Source organism: Prionailurus viverrinus, chromosome A2 (assembly GCF_022837055.1).
Source record: "Prionailurus viverrinus isolate Anna chromosome A2, UM_Priviv_1.0, whole genome shotgun sequence".
Taxonomy (NCBI): Eukaryota; Metazoa; Chordata; class Mammalia; order Carnivora; family Felidae; genus Prionailurus; species Prionailurus viverrinus.
The window spans coordinates 43,313,982-43,329,389 of NC_062562.1; the positions used below are offsets into that span (position 1 = coordinate 43,313,982).

The 15,408-nt window shown below is 37.7% G+C and overlaps 1 pseudogene; it reads left to right on the forward strand.

The window, feature by feature from the left end:
- Window positions 1-13,716: 13,716 nt before the first annotated feature.
- On the forward strand, window positions 13,717-14,375 carry LOC125161260 (rRNA-processing protein FCF1 homolog; annotated as a pseudogene).
- Window positions 14,376-15,408: the final 1,033 nt, after the last annotated feature.

The window sequence follows — 15,408 nt, forward strand, 5'->3', positions numbered from 1 at the left end:
TTCTAGTATCAGCTTCTAATTCTCTGGCTGCATCTTCAAGCACACTTAGGTAGAAGAGATTAGATGCAATTGGACTCCATTATAGAATCTATTAGTGATGAGAAATGGGTTAGTGGTATACTTTATTTTTTTCTTATTTGGCCAGTCTGCTGTTATGAACTGTTCAGAAAAAGGAGTCAAATTTCTTAGAGCAAACATGTCAAATATGTATCAGAGTCCAGGGATGGTAAGAGTGTGGATGCATTGGTAAGCCAATTACAACATCGATTTTTTTTAAACAGAGATGCCTGTATTTTCCTACTGCCATCAAAGAACACACATGGTAATTGTATATAATGTAGTGATCTGTAGTTTGCTCCCTATAGTTGGAAATGTCAAAATAAAATGGCAGTAGTCACACCTTTGTTACATAAGCCAATATCTTTTGCTTGGTTTAGCAATCTGTTTCATTCAAGCATTTAGATATTTGTTAAAAGACTTATATCCCAAATAAGTCATTGAATTCAAACTTTGGGAAGATTCACTTGGGATGAGATCATTACGGATGGGGAGTTAAAATGTTCCATAAGGTGACATATTGAGAACATGTCATCTTCTGTAGAGAGCCACATCTACGAAGTTATTTTCTGTATAAACTAGTCAAAAGCAGGGATGTTGGCTAGAACTCTTCATTTCAGAGAGCAAGATTCCAAGTGTTCCTCTCTGATAGTGTCTTCACTTGAACTACTTTGCACACTCCTTCCCTCTGACATAGTTTGCCTTCTCCCCCTGACTTCAAATTTTATCCACACTTGCTTCTCAAGTGAATCCTACTGAAGGTGTTTTGTGATCCTTTGCCTTCTTGATCTCTTACTTGTATTCTATATTTGGGGCATGTAATCTATTTTATGAATTACATTAGGACAAATTATTCCGTAGACATAAGATTTCTCTTGCATACTAAATTATGAAGTCTGTTAAGATTTGAATATTGAAAGGGAATTTTATCTGATTTGTGTGTAGGTTGTTATTTGTTACTTAATTTTTTGGCTTAACTCTATTTTATTTTTCCTTAAGAAGCTAAATATGATCACACAGTATTTGTCCCTTTACATAGCACCTGAGTAGTGCTGGGATCATAGCAGCAATCAGTAAAAGTTCATAGTTAGGAATATTTCCATGGGAAGAAAAATAAGTAGAATATTAGCATAAAAATGTCTCCAAGCTTCATCTGTGAGAAGCCATTGAAGTTAGCTTGACCCAGTGAAGAAATCTATGGCAAATTTGAAGTATTAGCACTCTGCAGAAAAGCCTTAGTCCTCTTCTGCCAAATGGAGTTGTGAATTATTTACATAACCATCATATAACAACTTATTGACTTCAAGATTGTAAAGTACCCTATTAATGTTTTAAGCATTTCCCTTTATTTTAACAGAGGTAAATTATTTAGGCAATGTTAAAATGTTTTATGCTTTGACTAATGAGTAGAGAAAGTGTGTATCATATCTTATTTTAATTGGCTGTTTACCTTATCCTGTGAAAATCATATATTTATTATTTCAGACATAATTAACTATGCCTGTACTCCCTGATAGATCTGTATGCCATTTTCACACACAGTTTAGTCATTAAGACACATAGCTGTGTAGATAATCGTTACTTAGAAAATGTCACTTTCTTCAACAAGGAACTACATTTCCACCTAGAGGCAAAGCCAAATTTTTACCATCCCTTACCCCTATGTCTTTCTCTTGGCACTATCTAAACAAACTCTATTATTGGTTTCTTCACACCTTATACTCTCAGTCAGCAGATCCTGCCACTATAAAATATATCAGGACAACACAAATTTATAGCAGTAAACAAGTGCCTCCCCAGTCAGGCTTTCTCTTTCAGAGTGGTATGAACTCTACTGGAATGGAGTGACTCCAGAGCAATATCCCCATGTAACGTCCTCATAATGTATTAATCTAATCCATCCTATCACCCAGAGGAAAATTGTTTGATAAACTGGGCCTTGACTGTTTGAGAAGTTGGAATTATTTCTCAGAGTTATAGTAATAGAGTACACAATTAAAGGTCATTCAGAGCTCCCTTTGATATCTGTATAGCACGTGAAGGTTTTATTTAGTTTATATATTCCTTAAAAAATTATGAAATAGGCAGAAGTGGAGTATTTCTGTTTTCTGCAACACTCAGACCAAAACCAGGTTTTCTAAGGCCGCTATCTAGCCCTTGGAAAAATATAACCAGAAAATGAATCAATTTCACTATTAAAGATCTCTAAAGAATAGGATTCTGCATTCTCCTGAAATCACCTAGTAAAAGTCAAAGGTTTCTTTGCTGGGCATCCTCAGACTAGTTTACCAAAATCAGAAGTGAATTAAAGTAAGTATGATTTATATATTTTTTCCTTCTCCCTCCTTTTCAATGAAAAATACTTCTCTCTTGCCATAAGATGAATAAAACACTATTAAGCTATTATAGTTAAATTCCAAATGCCCAAAGTAAGTAACATAAATGTAAGAGGGCTGGGTATAAAATAATACAGAATGCTGGCATTTATAGTAAACTAGAGAAAACAAGTCTCATTTAATTTTCACATTTAATTTCTTTAAAAAACACTGTACAAGTGTACTCTTGGTATTGACCCAAACGAGTAGGAGAATTATGTCTAAACAAAACCTGCTGTCAGATATTTTTAGCAGTTTTATTTATTATTGCCAGAATTAAGAAGCAACCAAGATATCCATTAGTATGTGAATGGATAAATAAAATGTGGTACCTCCAGACAATGGACTTTTATTCAGTGCTAAAATAAAATTAAAAAAAGGAGCTGCAAGATATGAAAAGACATGGAGTAATCTGAAAAGCATATTCGTGACTGAAAGAACCCAGTCTGAAAAGGCTAGGTACTGTATGTTTCTAACTGTAGGACATTCTAGAAAAAGTAAAGGTATGTAGACAGTTAAAAAAAATCAGTGATTGCCATGGTTTAGGGGAGAGAGAAAGATGAATAGGCAGAGCAAAAGGATTTTTAGGACAGGGAAACTATTTTCCATGTTACTGTTGTGGTATACAAATGTAATTATAAATTTGTTAATAGAAGCTCCATAGAATGGAGTTTCTGAGGAAGATGGCGGCATAGGAGAGCGCTGGGCTTACTTCGTCCTGGTGATCACTTAAATTCCACCCACACCTTCCTAAACCCAGAAAACCACTAGAAGACTAGCAGATAGGATTCTCCAGAGCCAAGTGTAGACAAGAGGCCTACGGAAGAGGGTAGGAAGGGTGGAGAGGCTAGGCGCACTAAAACTGGCGGCAGGGAGCCGGGGTGGCAGAGGGGCAGCCTGCCCAGAAAGGCAGAGCCCCCAAGTCTGGCTTGCAAAAGCGGAAGGGCCGGACTGCATGAGTTCTGACAGCCAGCGGGATTTAACACCTGGAATGTTAAAAGTCAGCAGCTCTGCTCGGAGAGTGGGAGGGCGAGAGGACACCAGGAGGGAGAGGTGTTGAGCCCCGGAGGACAGAGCTCAGCTCAGCGGGGAACAAAGGCAATGGGAAGCACCATCTCCCTCATCCATCCCCCAGCCAAAATCCCAAAGGGAACCAGTTCCCATCACAGAACTTGCTTGCACCGCAAACACCCAATGCTGTGCTTCTGTGGATCCATCCCTCCTATGGGTCTGCCTCCCTCCTGGTGCCACAGGGCCCCTCCTGAAGCAGACCACCAAAGGCAAAACAAGCTGAGTCTGCCCCTCCCACCCCTGTGCAACTTGCAGATCCACCCCAGGTAATACACCAGATCGCATAGAAGCAGCACCACAAGCCTGGCAGTGTGCAAGTAGCCCGGACAGGGGCCACACCACTCCACAGTTAGCCCTGCCCCTGGGAGAGGGGAAGATAAGGTACACACCAGTCTGACTGTAGCCCCAGTGGTGGGCTGGGGGCAGACATCGGGTCTGACTGCGGCCCCGCCCACCAACACAAGTTACTCCAGACAGCACAGAGGAAGAGCCCTGCAGTTCTGCGCCACTCCAGGGACTATCCAAAATGACAAAACGAAGAATTTTCCTCAAAAGAAACTCCAGGAAGTAGCGACAGGTAACGAACTGATCAAAAATGATTTAGACAATATAACACAAAATGAATTTAAAATAATAGTCATAAAATTAATTGCTGGGCTTGAAAATAGTATAGAGGACAGCAGAGAATCTATTACTACAGAGATCAAGGGACTAAGAAACAATCATGAGGAGCTAAAAAATGCTATAAATGAGCTGTAAAATAAAATGGAGGTAACCACAGCTCGGATTGAAGAGGCAGAGGAGAGAATAGGTGAATTAGAAGATAAAATTATGGAAAAAGAAGAAGCTGAGAAAAAGATAAAAAATTCCAGGAGTATGAGGGGAGACTTAGAGAACTAAGTGACATAATTAAACAAAATAATGTACGCATAATTGGGACTCTAGAGGAGGAGGAAGAGAGAGAGAAAGGGGCTGAAGGTGTACTTGAACAAATCATAGCTGAGAACTTCCCTGATCTGGGGAAGGAAAAAGGCATTGAAATCCAAGAGGCACAGAGAACTCCCTTCAGGCGTAACTTGAATCGATCTTCTGCATGACATATAGTGAAACTGGCAAAATACAAGGAGAAAGAGAAAATTCTGAAAGCAGATAGGGATAAACATGCTCTAACATATAAAGGGGGACCCATAAAACTCGTGGCAAACCTATCTACTGAAACTTGGCAGGCCAGAAAGAAATGGCAGGAAATCTTCAATGTGATGAACAGAAAAAATACGCAGCTGAGAATCCTTTATCCAGCAAGTCTGTCATTCAGAATAGAAGGAGAAATAAAGGTTTTCCCAAACAAACAAAAACTGAAGGAATTCATCACCACTAAACCAGCCCTACAAGAGATCCTAAGGGGGATACTGTGAGACAAAGTACCAGAGACATCACTACCAGCATGAAACCTACAGACATGACAATGACGCTAAACCCATATGTTTATATAATAACACTGAATGTAAATGGACTAAATGCACCAACCAAAAGACATAGGGTATCAGAATGGATAAAAAAAACAAGACACATCTATTTTTGTCTACAACAGATTCATTTTAGACCTGAGGCCAGCTTCAGATTGAAAGTGAGGGGATGAAGAATTATTTATCATGCTACTGGAAGTCAAAATAAAGCTGGAATAGCCATACTTATATCAGACAAACTAGACTTTAAATTAAAGGCTGTAACAAGAGATGGAGAAGGGCATTATATAATAATTATAGGGTCTACCCATCAGGAAGAGCTAACAATTATAAATGTCTATGCACCAAAAACGGGAGGCCTCAGATATATAAAACAATCACAAACACAAGCAACCTTATGGATAAGAATGTGGTAATTGCAGGGGACTTTAACACCCCACTTACAGAAATGGATAGATCATCTAGACACAAGATCAATAAAAAACAAGGGTCCTGAATGGTACTTTGGATCAGATGGACTTGACAGATATATTTAGAACTCTGCATCCCAAAGCAGCAGAGTATACTTTCTTCTCGAGTGCACATGGAACATTCTCCAAGATAGATCACATACTGGGTCACAAAACAGCCCTTCATAAGTATAAAAGAATTGAGATCATACCATGAACACTTACCACAACGCTATGAAGCTGGAAATCAAGCTCAAGAAAAATTCTGGAAAACCTCCAAAAGCAGGGAGGTTAAAGAATACCCTATTAAAGAATGAATGGTCAACCAGGCAATTAGAGAAGAAATTAAAAAAATATATGGAAACAAATGAAAATGAAAATACAACAACCCAAATGCTTTGGGATGCAGCGAAGGCAGTCCTGAGAGGAAAATACATTGCAATCCAGGGCTATCTCAAGAAACAAGAAAACTCCCAAGTACAAAATCTAACAGCACACCTAAAGGAAATACAAGCAGAGCAGCAAAGACACCCCAAACGCAGCAGCAAAAGAGAAATAATTAAGATCAGAGCAGAAATAAACAATATAGAATCTAAAAAAAACTGTATGTAGAGCAGATTAATGAAACCAACAGTTGGTTTTTTGAAAACATAAATAAAATTGATAAACCTCTAGCCAGGCTTCTCAAAAACAAAAGAGAGATGACCCACATAGATAAAATCATGAATGAAAATGGAATTATTACAACCAATCCCTCAGAAATAAAAGCAATTATCAGAGAATATTATGAAAAATTATATGCCAACGAATTGGACGATCTGGAAGAAATGGACAAATTCCTACACACCCACACACTTCCAAAATTCAAACAGGAAGAAATAGAAAGCTTGAACAGACCCATAACCAGCAAAGATATTGAGGCAGTTATCAAAAATCTCCCAACAAATAAGAGTCCAGGACCAGATGGCTTCCCAGGGGAAATCTTCCAGACATTTAAAGCAGAGATAATACCTATCCTTCTCAAGCTGTTTCAAAAAATAGAAAGAGAAGGAAAACTTCCAGACTTATTCTATGAAGCCAGCATTACTTTCATTCCTAAACCAGACAGAGACTCAGCAAAAAAAGAGAGCTACAGGCCAATATCCCTGATAAATACAAATGCAAAAATTCTCAATAAGATACTAGCAAATCGAATTCAACAGCATATAAAAAGAATTATTCACCATGATCAAGTCGGATTCATTCCTGGGCTGCAGGGCTGGTTCAACCTTCGCAAATCAATCAATGTGATGCATCACATTAAAAAAAGAAAAGATAAGAACCATATCCTGTCAATTGATGCAGAAAAAGCATTTGACAAAATTCAGCATTGTTTCTTAATAAAAACCCTCGAGAAACTCAGGATAGATGGAACATACTTAAACATCATAAAGGCCATTTATGAAAAGCTCACAGCAAATGTCATCCTCAGTGGGGAAAAACTGAGAGCTTCCCCCCTGAGATCAGGAACACAACAGGGATGTCCACTCTCACCACTGTTGTTTAACATAGTGTTGGAAGTGCTAGCATCAGCAATCAGACAACAAAAGGAAATCACAGGCATCAAAATTGGCAAAGATTAAGTCAAGTTTTCACTTTTTGCAGATGACATGATATTATACATGGAAAACCCGATAGACTCCACCAAAAGTCTACTAGAACTGATACATGAATTCAGCAAAGTTGCAGGATACAAAATCAATGTACAGAAATCAGTTGCATTCTTATACACTAACAATGAAGCAACAGAAAGACAAATAAACTGATCCCATTCACAATTGCACCAAGAATCATAAAATGCCTAGGAATAAACCTAACCAAAGATGTAAAAGATCTATATGCTGAAAACTATAGAGGCTTATGAAGGAAATTGAAGAAGATACAAAGAAATGAAAAAACATTCCATTCTCATGGATTGGAAGAATAAATATTGTCAAAATGTCAATACTACCCAAAGCTATCTACACATTCAATGCAATCCCAGTCAAAATTGCACCAGCATTCTTCTCAAAGCTAGAACAAGCAATCCTAACATTTGTATGGAACCACTAAAGGCCCTGAATAGCCAAAGTAATTTTGAAGAAGAAGACCAAAGCAGGAGGCATCACAATCCCAGACTTTAGCCTCTACTACAAAGCTGTCATCATCAAGACAGCATGGTATTGGCACAAAAACAGACACATAAACCAATGGAATAGAATAGAAACCCCAGAATTGTACCCACAAAAGTATGGCCAACTAATCTTTGACAAAGCATGAAAGAATATTCAATGGAAAAAAGACAGTTTCTTTAACAAATGGTGCTGGGAGAACTGGACAGCAACATGTAGAAGAATGAAACTAGACCACTTTCTCACACCATTCACAAAAATAAACCCAAAACGGATAAAGGATCTGAATGTGAGACAGGAAACCATCAAAACCCTAGAGGAGAAAGCAGGAAAAAACCTCTCTAACCTCAGCCGCAGCAATTTCTTACTGGACACAAAGGAATCAAAAGCAAAAATGAACTTTTGGGACCTCAAGAAGATAAAAGCTTCTACACAGCAAAGGAAACAATCAACAAAACTAAAAGGCAACCAACGGAATGGGAAAAGATATTTGCAAATGACATATCAGACAAAGGGCTAGTATCCAAAATCTATAAAGAGCTCACCAAACTCCACACCTGAAAAACAAATAATCCAGTGAAGAAATGGGCAGAAAACATGAATAGACACTTCTCTAAAGAAGACATCCAGATGGCCAACAGGCACATGAAAAGATGCTCAACGTCACTCCTCATCAGGGAAATACAAATCAAAACCACACTCAGATATCACCTCACGCCTGTCAGAGTGGCTAAAATGAACAAATCAGGAGACTATAGATGCTGGAGAGGATGTGGAGAAACAGGAACCCTCTTGCACTGTTGGTGGGAATGCAAACTGGTGCAGCCACTCTGGAAAACAGTGTGGAGGTATCTCAAAAAATTAAAAATAGATCTACCCTATGACCCAGCAATAGCACTGCTAGGGATACCCAAGGGATACAGGAGTGGTGATGCATAGGGGCACTTGTACCCCAATGTTTATAGCAGCACTTTCAACAATAGCCAAATTATGGAATGAGCCTAAATGTCCATCAACTGATGAATGGATAAATTGTGGTTTATATACACAATGGAGTACTACGTGGCAATGAGAAAGAATGAAATATGGCCTTTTGTAGCAACAGGAATGGAACTGGAGAGTGTTATGCTAAGTAAAATAAGTCATACAGAGAAAGACAGATACCATATGTTTTCATTCTTATGTAAATCCTGAGAAACTTACCAGAAGACAGGGGGGAGGGGAAGGAAAAAAAAAGGCTAGAGAGGGAGGGAGCCAAAACATAAGAGACTCTTAAAAACTGAGAACCAACTGAGGGTTGATGGGGGGTGGGAGGTGGGGGAGGGTGGGTGATGGGTACTAAGGAGGGCGCCTGTTGGGATGAGCACTGGGTGTTGTATGGAAACCAATTTGGCAATAAATGTCATATTAAAAAAAAAGCCCATGGAATGTACCCATGAATAAAACCTAACGTAAAGTATGAACCTTGGACAATTATGATGTGTCAATGTAGCTTTGTCATTTGGGAAAAGTGTAGCACTCTAGTAAAGGATGTTGGTAGTAGGGAAGGGTAGCCCTGTTGTGGGGGCGGGTAGGAAGTATATGGGAACTCCCTCTACTTTCTGATCACTTTTGCTGTGAACCTAAAAATCTTCTGAAACATAAAGTCTATTTAAAAGTTAAAAAAAGAAAGAAAGAAAAGAAAAGAAAAACAGAAAAACACTAGCCACCAAGGAGAATCTACAAGTTCTCTGGCTTTCAACCATTAGCTAGAATCTAAAGGAAGAATGCTTTCTGCTTTACCCCAGAATAGAAGAATCTGTCTTTCTCTTACTTCTTCTCGTTAATACGTATAAAATTATTTAAGAAATATTTTTATAGAATTTTTAAAGGGACGCCTGGGTGGCTCAGTCGTTTGAGTGTCTGACTTCAGCTAATGTCATGATCTTGTGGTCTGTGCCGACAGCTCAGAGCCCGGAACCTGCTTCAGATTCTGTGTCTCCCTCTCTCTCTGCCCCTCCCCTGCTCATGCTTTGTCTCTCTCTTTGTCAAAAATAAATAAACATTAAAAAAAATTTTAAACAATTTTTAAAATAATTTATAGGTAAAGTACCATCTGGGAGTATAACTTAGTGGCTTTGAAAACTACAATCATATATCTTTTTAAAATAAGGCTACCATAGATCAACATATGTTTGCATACACTCATTTATAACTTATTTTTACTCTTTCTTGTGTTTTTAGGTCCCTCCTGTCATCTTTTTTTGTTTTTCTCTTTTTAATTGATGAGTTTTGTCTGGAGATCATATTTTTCTACTGCTTACAGTCATGTTGTATTTGGTCCTTTCATTCCCAAAACCTAGCTCTTAGGTTTAACAATAGTATTTTTCATTAAAAACTTATAGTTTTTTACTTTATTTTTAGTGTTTCCTTCTTTATTTTAATTTCCTTATCATTTTTCTTCTTTATGAAAGAATGAATTTTTTATTCTTCATTCCTCTAAGAATGAAAAAAATTAAACCCACAAGTAGTTCTCTGAATATAATTTGGCTGCTGACCCTGTAATTTGATATTTATTGCTCTCAATATTACTACTTTTAATGGATTATATTCTTTAAATTTGGAATAATTTTTGTATCCTACATCACTTGCAGAAAGTTTATAACTTGGCAACTTTTGAGGAAATGTTTGTTGAATGAAGAAATTTCCAATTTAGTCCTTTTGTAAGTTCATATATAGACTTCCCACACATAGATGTAGTCTGAAATAAAAATAAATACCTAAATTTGATGCCAGTGGGGAAGAGGATGTTTTTATTTGCTTTTTTAAACTACAGAAAAACTTTAAAGCAGATAAATGATTTAATATTCATTAATTCTCCATACTTATTAAATCATAAGTATATGGGGCACCTGGGTGGCTCAGTAGGTTGAGCGTCCAACTTCAGCTCAGGTCATGATCTCACAGTTTGTGGGTTTAAGCCCTGCCTCGGGCTCTGTGCTGACAGCTCAGAGCTTGGAACCTGCTTCAGATTCTGTGTCTTCCTCTTTCTCTCTGCCCCTCCCCTGCTCACACTCTGTCAATCTCTCTCTCAAAAAATAAACATTTAAAAAATCATAAATATATATTTTATATATAAAATGTTATATTTATAAAAATATATCATAAGTGTATTTTTAACAAAGTATTTACCATATAACAAGAATATAAATCAGGACACCTGGGTGGCTCAGTCAGTTAAGTGTCTGACTTTGGCTCATGTCATGATCTCATGGTCCATGAGTTCGAGCCCCGCATCAGGCTCTATGCTGACAGCTCAGAGCCTGGAGCCTGCTTCAGATTCTGTGTCTCCTTCTCTCTCTGCCCCTCCCCTGCTCACACTCTGTCTCTCTCTCAAAAAAAAAAATTAAAAGAAAAATTTTTTAACAATATAAATCAACAGGAGCTCATTTTCATTTACCACCTAAATAGAAGCTTCCTCTAAATACTTCTGTTTTGGGGCGCCTGGGTGGCGCAGTCGGTTAAGCGTCCGACTTCAGCCAGGTCACGATCTCACGGTCCGTGAGTTCGAGCCCCGCGTGGGGCTCTGGGCTGATGGCTCAGAGCCTGGAGCCTGTTTCCGATTCTGTGTCTCCCTCTCTCTCTGCCCCTCCCCCGTTCATGCTCTGTCTCTCTCTGTCCCAAAAATAAATAAACGTTGAAAAAAAAATTTAAAAAAAAATAAATACTTCTGTTTTACCTTGCAAGAAATTCTATTTTTAATAATAAATATAAAATATACATTTTAAATGTTTCTGAACCATACAACCGATGATCTGGGATTACTAATTTTTGTAGGTGAATGGTAGGAAAATTGATGAGAGCTTAACCACTGAGTACCTGGGCAGCAAAAACAAGCAAAGAAAGAGACAAAGTAGGGACTAGCAGGTAGGGAGAAGAGCTCACAGAAATTCATAAGAAGAGAGCTGGTCTTTAATGGTCTCTTTTTTAGATGCATTCCCAGATCTTATCACATTTTATGGACCCTGAAATTCTAATGTGAGGACATCTGTTTAACAGTCAATGAATCAAACAAATGATTCCCAGAGGACTCTAAAAGCTCAAAGTTTGCCTTGCAACTTGTGTTAAATGATTTTAAGTAGATTTGTTATCTAAATGTAAACACCTGTAAGAAATCATAATGACTACTTGTATTTTGGGGGGATGTATTTGCTCTCATGACCCTATGACCAGATTCACCTCAAAGCCAACTGGACACTTTGGGACAATTGTAAAAACAAAGCAGAAGTGTTTTTTAAATAATAATTTTCAAGGGCTTTCTTGTAAGCATTGGTCAGTAAACTTTTTCTGTAAAGGGCTAGATATAAAATATTGTCAGTCTTGCAGATTATATGGTGTCTAACGCAACTATTCAACTCTCCCTCCTAGCATGAAAGCAGCCACAGTCAATATGTAAACAAACGATGGTAGCTATTCTCCAATAAAAATTTTATTAAAATACAAAAAAAGCAGGCAACAGACTGGGCAAGACCCATCATTTCCCCAATTTTAATACCGAAGAAATTCAGGCATGTTAAAGCATCCTTTCTAAGATGTTTCGAGCAATTTACACCCCATCAGTGTTTATTTGGTCATTTTTGCTACCAATTATTTCCACAAAAATTTGGATAAATCTATCTTTCCTAGCAAATTTCACATGTTTTTAGGTGGTAAATGTGTGTGCTTTTGTGATCTGTAGCTATACTGGAAGCTCTGGACAATTTTTAACCTCCCTTACTGTCTATTATCTTAACTTCTTTAACCCTATAAACAAAGATTGTAGCCGCTTCCCACAATAAATGAATTTCAGTACAAGCACTTAACTCAGAGTGCCTGGGTTCAAATACAAGCTCCATTACTTACAAGCTGTGAATTTAGACGAGATACTTATCTCTCTATGCGTCAATTTTCTTGAATGAAAACTGGTAACAATCAAAGTATGTTTCATAGTGTTGTCACAGGCTTAATTGTGATAATAACTAAAGTTCTTAGAACAGTGCCAGGGCACATGGTAAGTGCTTTATAAATATTAGCTATTACTCTCCTTATTAATTAAAACATTTATGCAGTACAGGACAAGTATTGAACATACAAATTAGTTTCTTCCCCCATTTAAAAAATCATAGAAAGATGAGAGACTGGATGGTTTAGTCAGTTAAGCATATGACCTTGATCTCGGCTCAGGTCATGATTCCATAGTTCATGGGATCAAGTCCTGCATTGGATTCTGTGCTGACAATGCAGAGCCTGCTTGGGATTCTCTCTCCCTCCCTCTCTGCCCCTCCCTCGCTCGTTCTCACACTCTGTTTCTCAAAATAAGTATTTTTTTAAAAAAATCATAGAAAATAAAAGACATTAATTAATTCATTGAACAAAAATGAATTCTCTTGCTTTCACTTTTTTCCCTGTAATAGGAAGTCACTAGGCATTTTGAAGAGAGCAGTGACATGATTTCCCTTGGCAGGATCTGGATGTGGCCTGCTGCACGGACAAGACACCGTCGCACACCAAAGCTTAAAGGCACAGAGACCTATTTGAGAGGCTGTTACCATCAACCTGAGAATAGGTTGATTGAGGCTTAAACCACATTTCTTTAGTGCTAGTAGGAATTGCTCATATTATGGATATATTGAAGGTAGTGCTAACAAGTTTTGCAAAGTGTAAGAAAACACAATGATTGACAGGCACTCTACAGTTTCTGATGGAAGGAACTGGCGAAATAGAATTGACATAAACTGAAATGGCATAAACTATGTGAGGAGATGACTTGGGGTGAGGAAGAAAAAGGAAGTAAGAGTTTGATTTTAAATATACTCCGTGCATCTGGTGGTTTGATGTATCCATGTGACTAGGCTAGAGTCACCAGTTAGTCAATCAAACACAAAGCTTACATATTGCATGTAGATATTAATCCTAGCTGAAACTGGATGCAATTTCCTGTGCAATGAGTAGAGATAGCAAATGGAGCTGTGAGGAATGTTGAGAGGTAGACTGAAGAAGATGAATAAAAGGAGTCTGAAGATTAGCCAGAGACATGGTTAAAATGAATGGAAAGGAAGTCAAGTCCTGGAAGCCAAATGAAAAAGTTGTTTAAAGAGTAAGGACTAAGAGACAAGTGTGCAGCATGAACATGGAGAAGAAAAAGAAACCAGGAAAGTATGTGACAATGAAGCATACGCTTAGTCTCTGAGATCAGATGCTTAAAGAGAAGGATAGATTAAAACCTACAAAGAAAGAAAAGAAAGATCCTAGTACACTCAAGGAAAGAGAAGTCCCCTAACATCCTTCCTGTTAATTTTTCCCATATAGCACACAGCTAGGCCCACCTTACCTCATCCTGGTTGACACCAACTTTATCAACCTTTCCATTAAAGCCAAACTTGACTTAGTACAGTCACTGATCGGACTGTCTGTATCCCTTGTATAACTGACTGTGTAATGGCCAAAATTGAGAAATTGGGGCAGAAATATCAAGTGGCTATAAGGATTGCCTAGGATCCAATTTGAACAATTACCATGCACACTCAAGGGAACCTAGGCAGATGACTGCTTAGTACAGAGTAACTCAGCTCAAGTGTTATATTGTGCCAAAATGTATGTGTATGTGTATATATATACACATATATACACATACACATACATACATGTATATACACATACACATACATACATACAGGACCAGGACCTTGAAGGGTCTGGAATATTCCTGGAGTTCCCATCATGTATATTTCTAACTGTAGGTACAATATTGAGAGGATGCTAGGTGATTATGGAGCCCCTCTTTTTTAAATTTATTTATTTATTTTTGAGAGAGAGAGAGAGAGAGAAAGAGAGAGAGAGAAAGAGAAAGCAAAAGCAGGGGAGGGGCAGAAAGAGAAGAGAGAGAATCCCAAGCAGGCTCTGTGCTCTGAGTACAGAACCCACCACGAGGCTCCATCTCACATCTGTAAGATCATGACCTGAGCCAAAATCAAGAGTCAGACTCTTAACTGACTAAGCCACCCAGGTGCTCTCCTCAGTTGTAACTCTTAAAAGATAGAGTTCCTCTGCCTTTACCAACTTTCTCTCTTGCCAGTTCATATAGCCATATGCTACAGCATGAATTATTCCACTTACTCATTTGCTCTGTTACAAGCTGAGTATGGTTAAATACACTAACTTTGTGATGTTGTTTTGAAGTTGATATTTTATATCATTTTAAATGTTGTTGGATATTTTTATAAATCAGATGGTTGCTCAAATAAATAAGTAAATAGGACTGATAACCTGAAGAATGAAAAAAAAGAATAAACAGCAAAGTGAGATGTTTATGGATTAGATCAGGTCAAAATTATGGATTTCTTTTCTACATAGGATGTCACAGACAAATTAAGAGTCTGGAAGAATATATTTTTAATATCTAAAATAAAATAAAGTATTACTTTTTGGAATACATGCCTTCAAATCAACAATACCAACAAAAGTTGTTAAACTTGATAACAACAACACAAAAGAATAAAGGGATGCCTGGGTGGCTCAGTTGGTTAAGCATCCACTTCAGCTCGGGTCATGATCTCATCATTCGTGAGGTTGAGCCCCGTGTCGGGTCGGGCTTTATGCTGACAGCTCAGAGCCTGCTCCAGATTCTCTGTCTCCCTCTCTATCTGCCCTGCTCCCACTTGCACTCTGTCTCTCAAAAATACATAAACATTTAAAAATTTTTAAGAAAAAAAATAAAAATGTAATTTGATAAAAAAGTGGTTATGAAGAGAGATTCCATGTATTTAGTAATTAGAAAAAAATGGTTATTGAAACTATCATGTGATATAATTTTATGCCATCA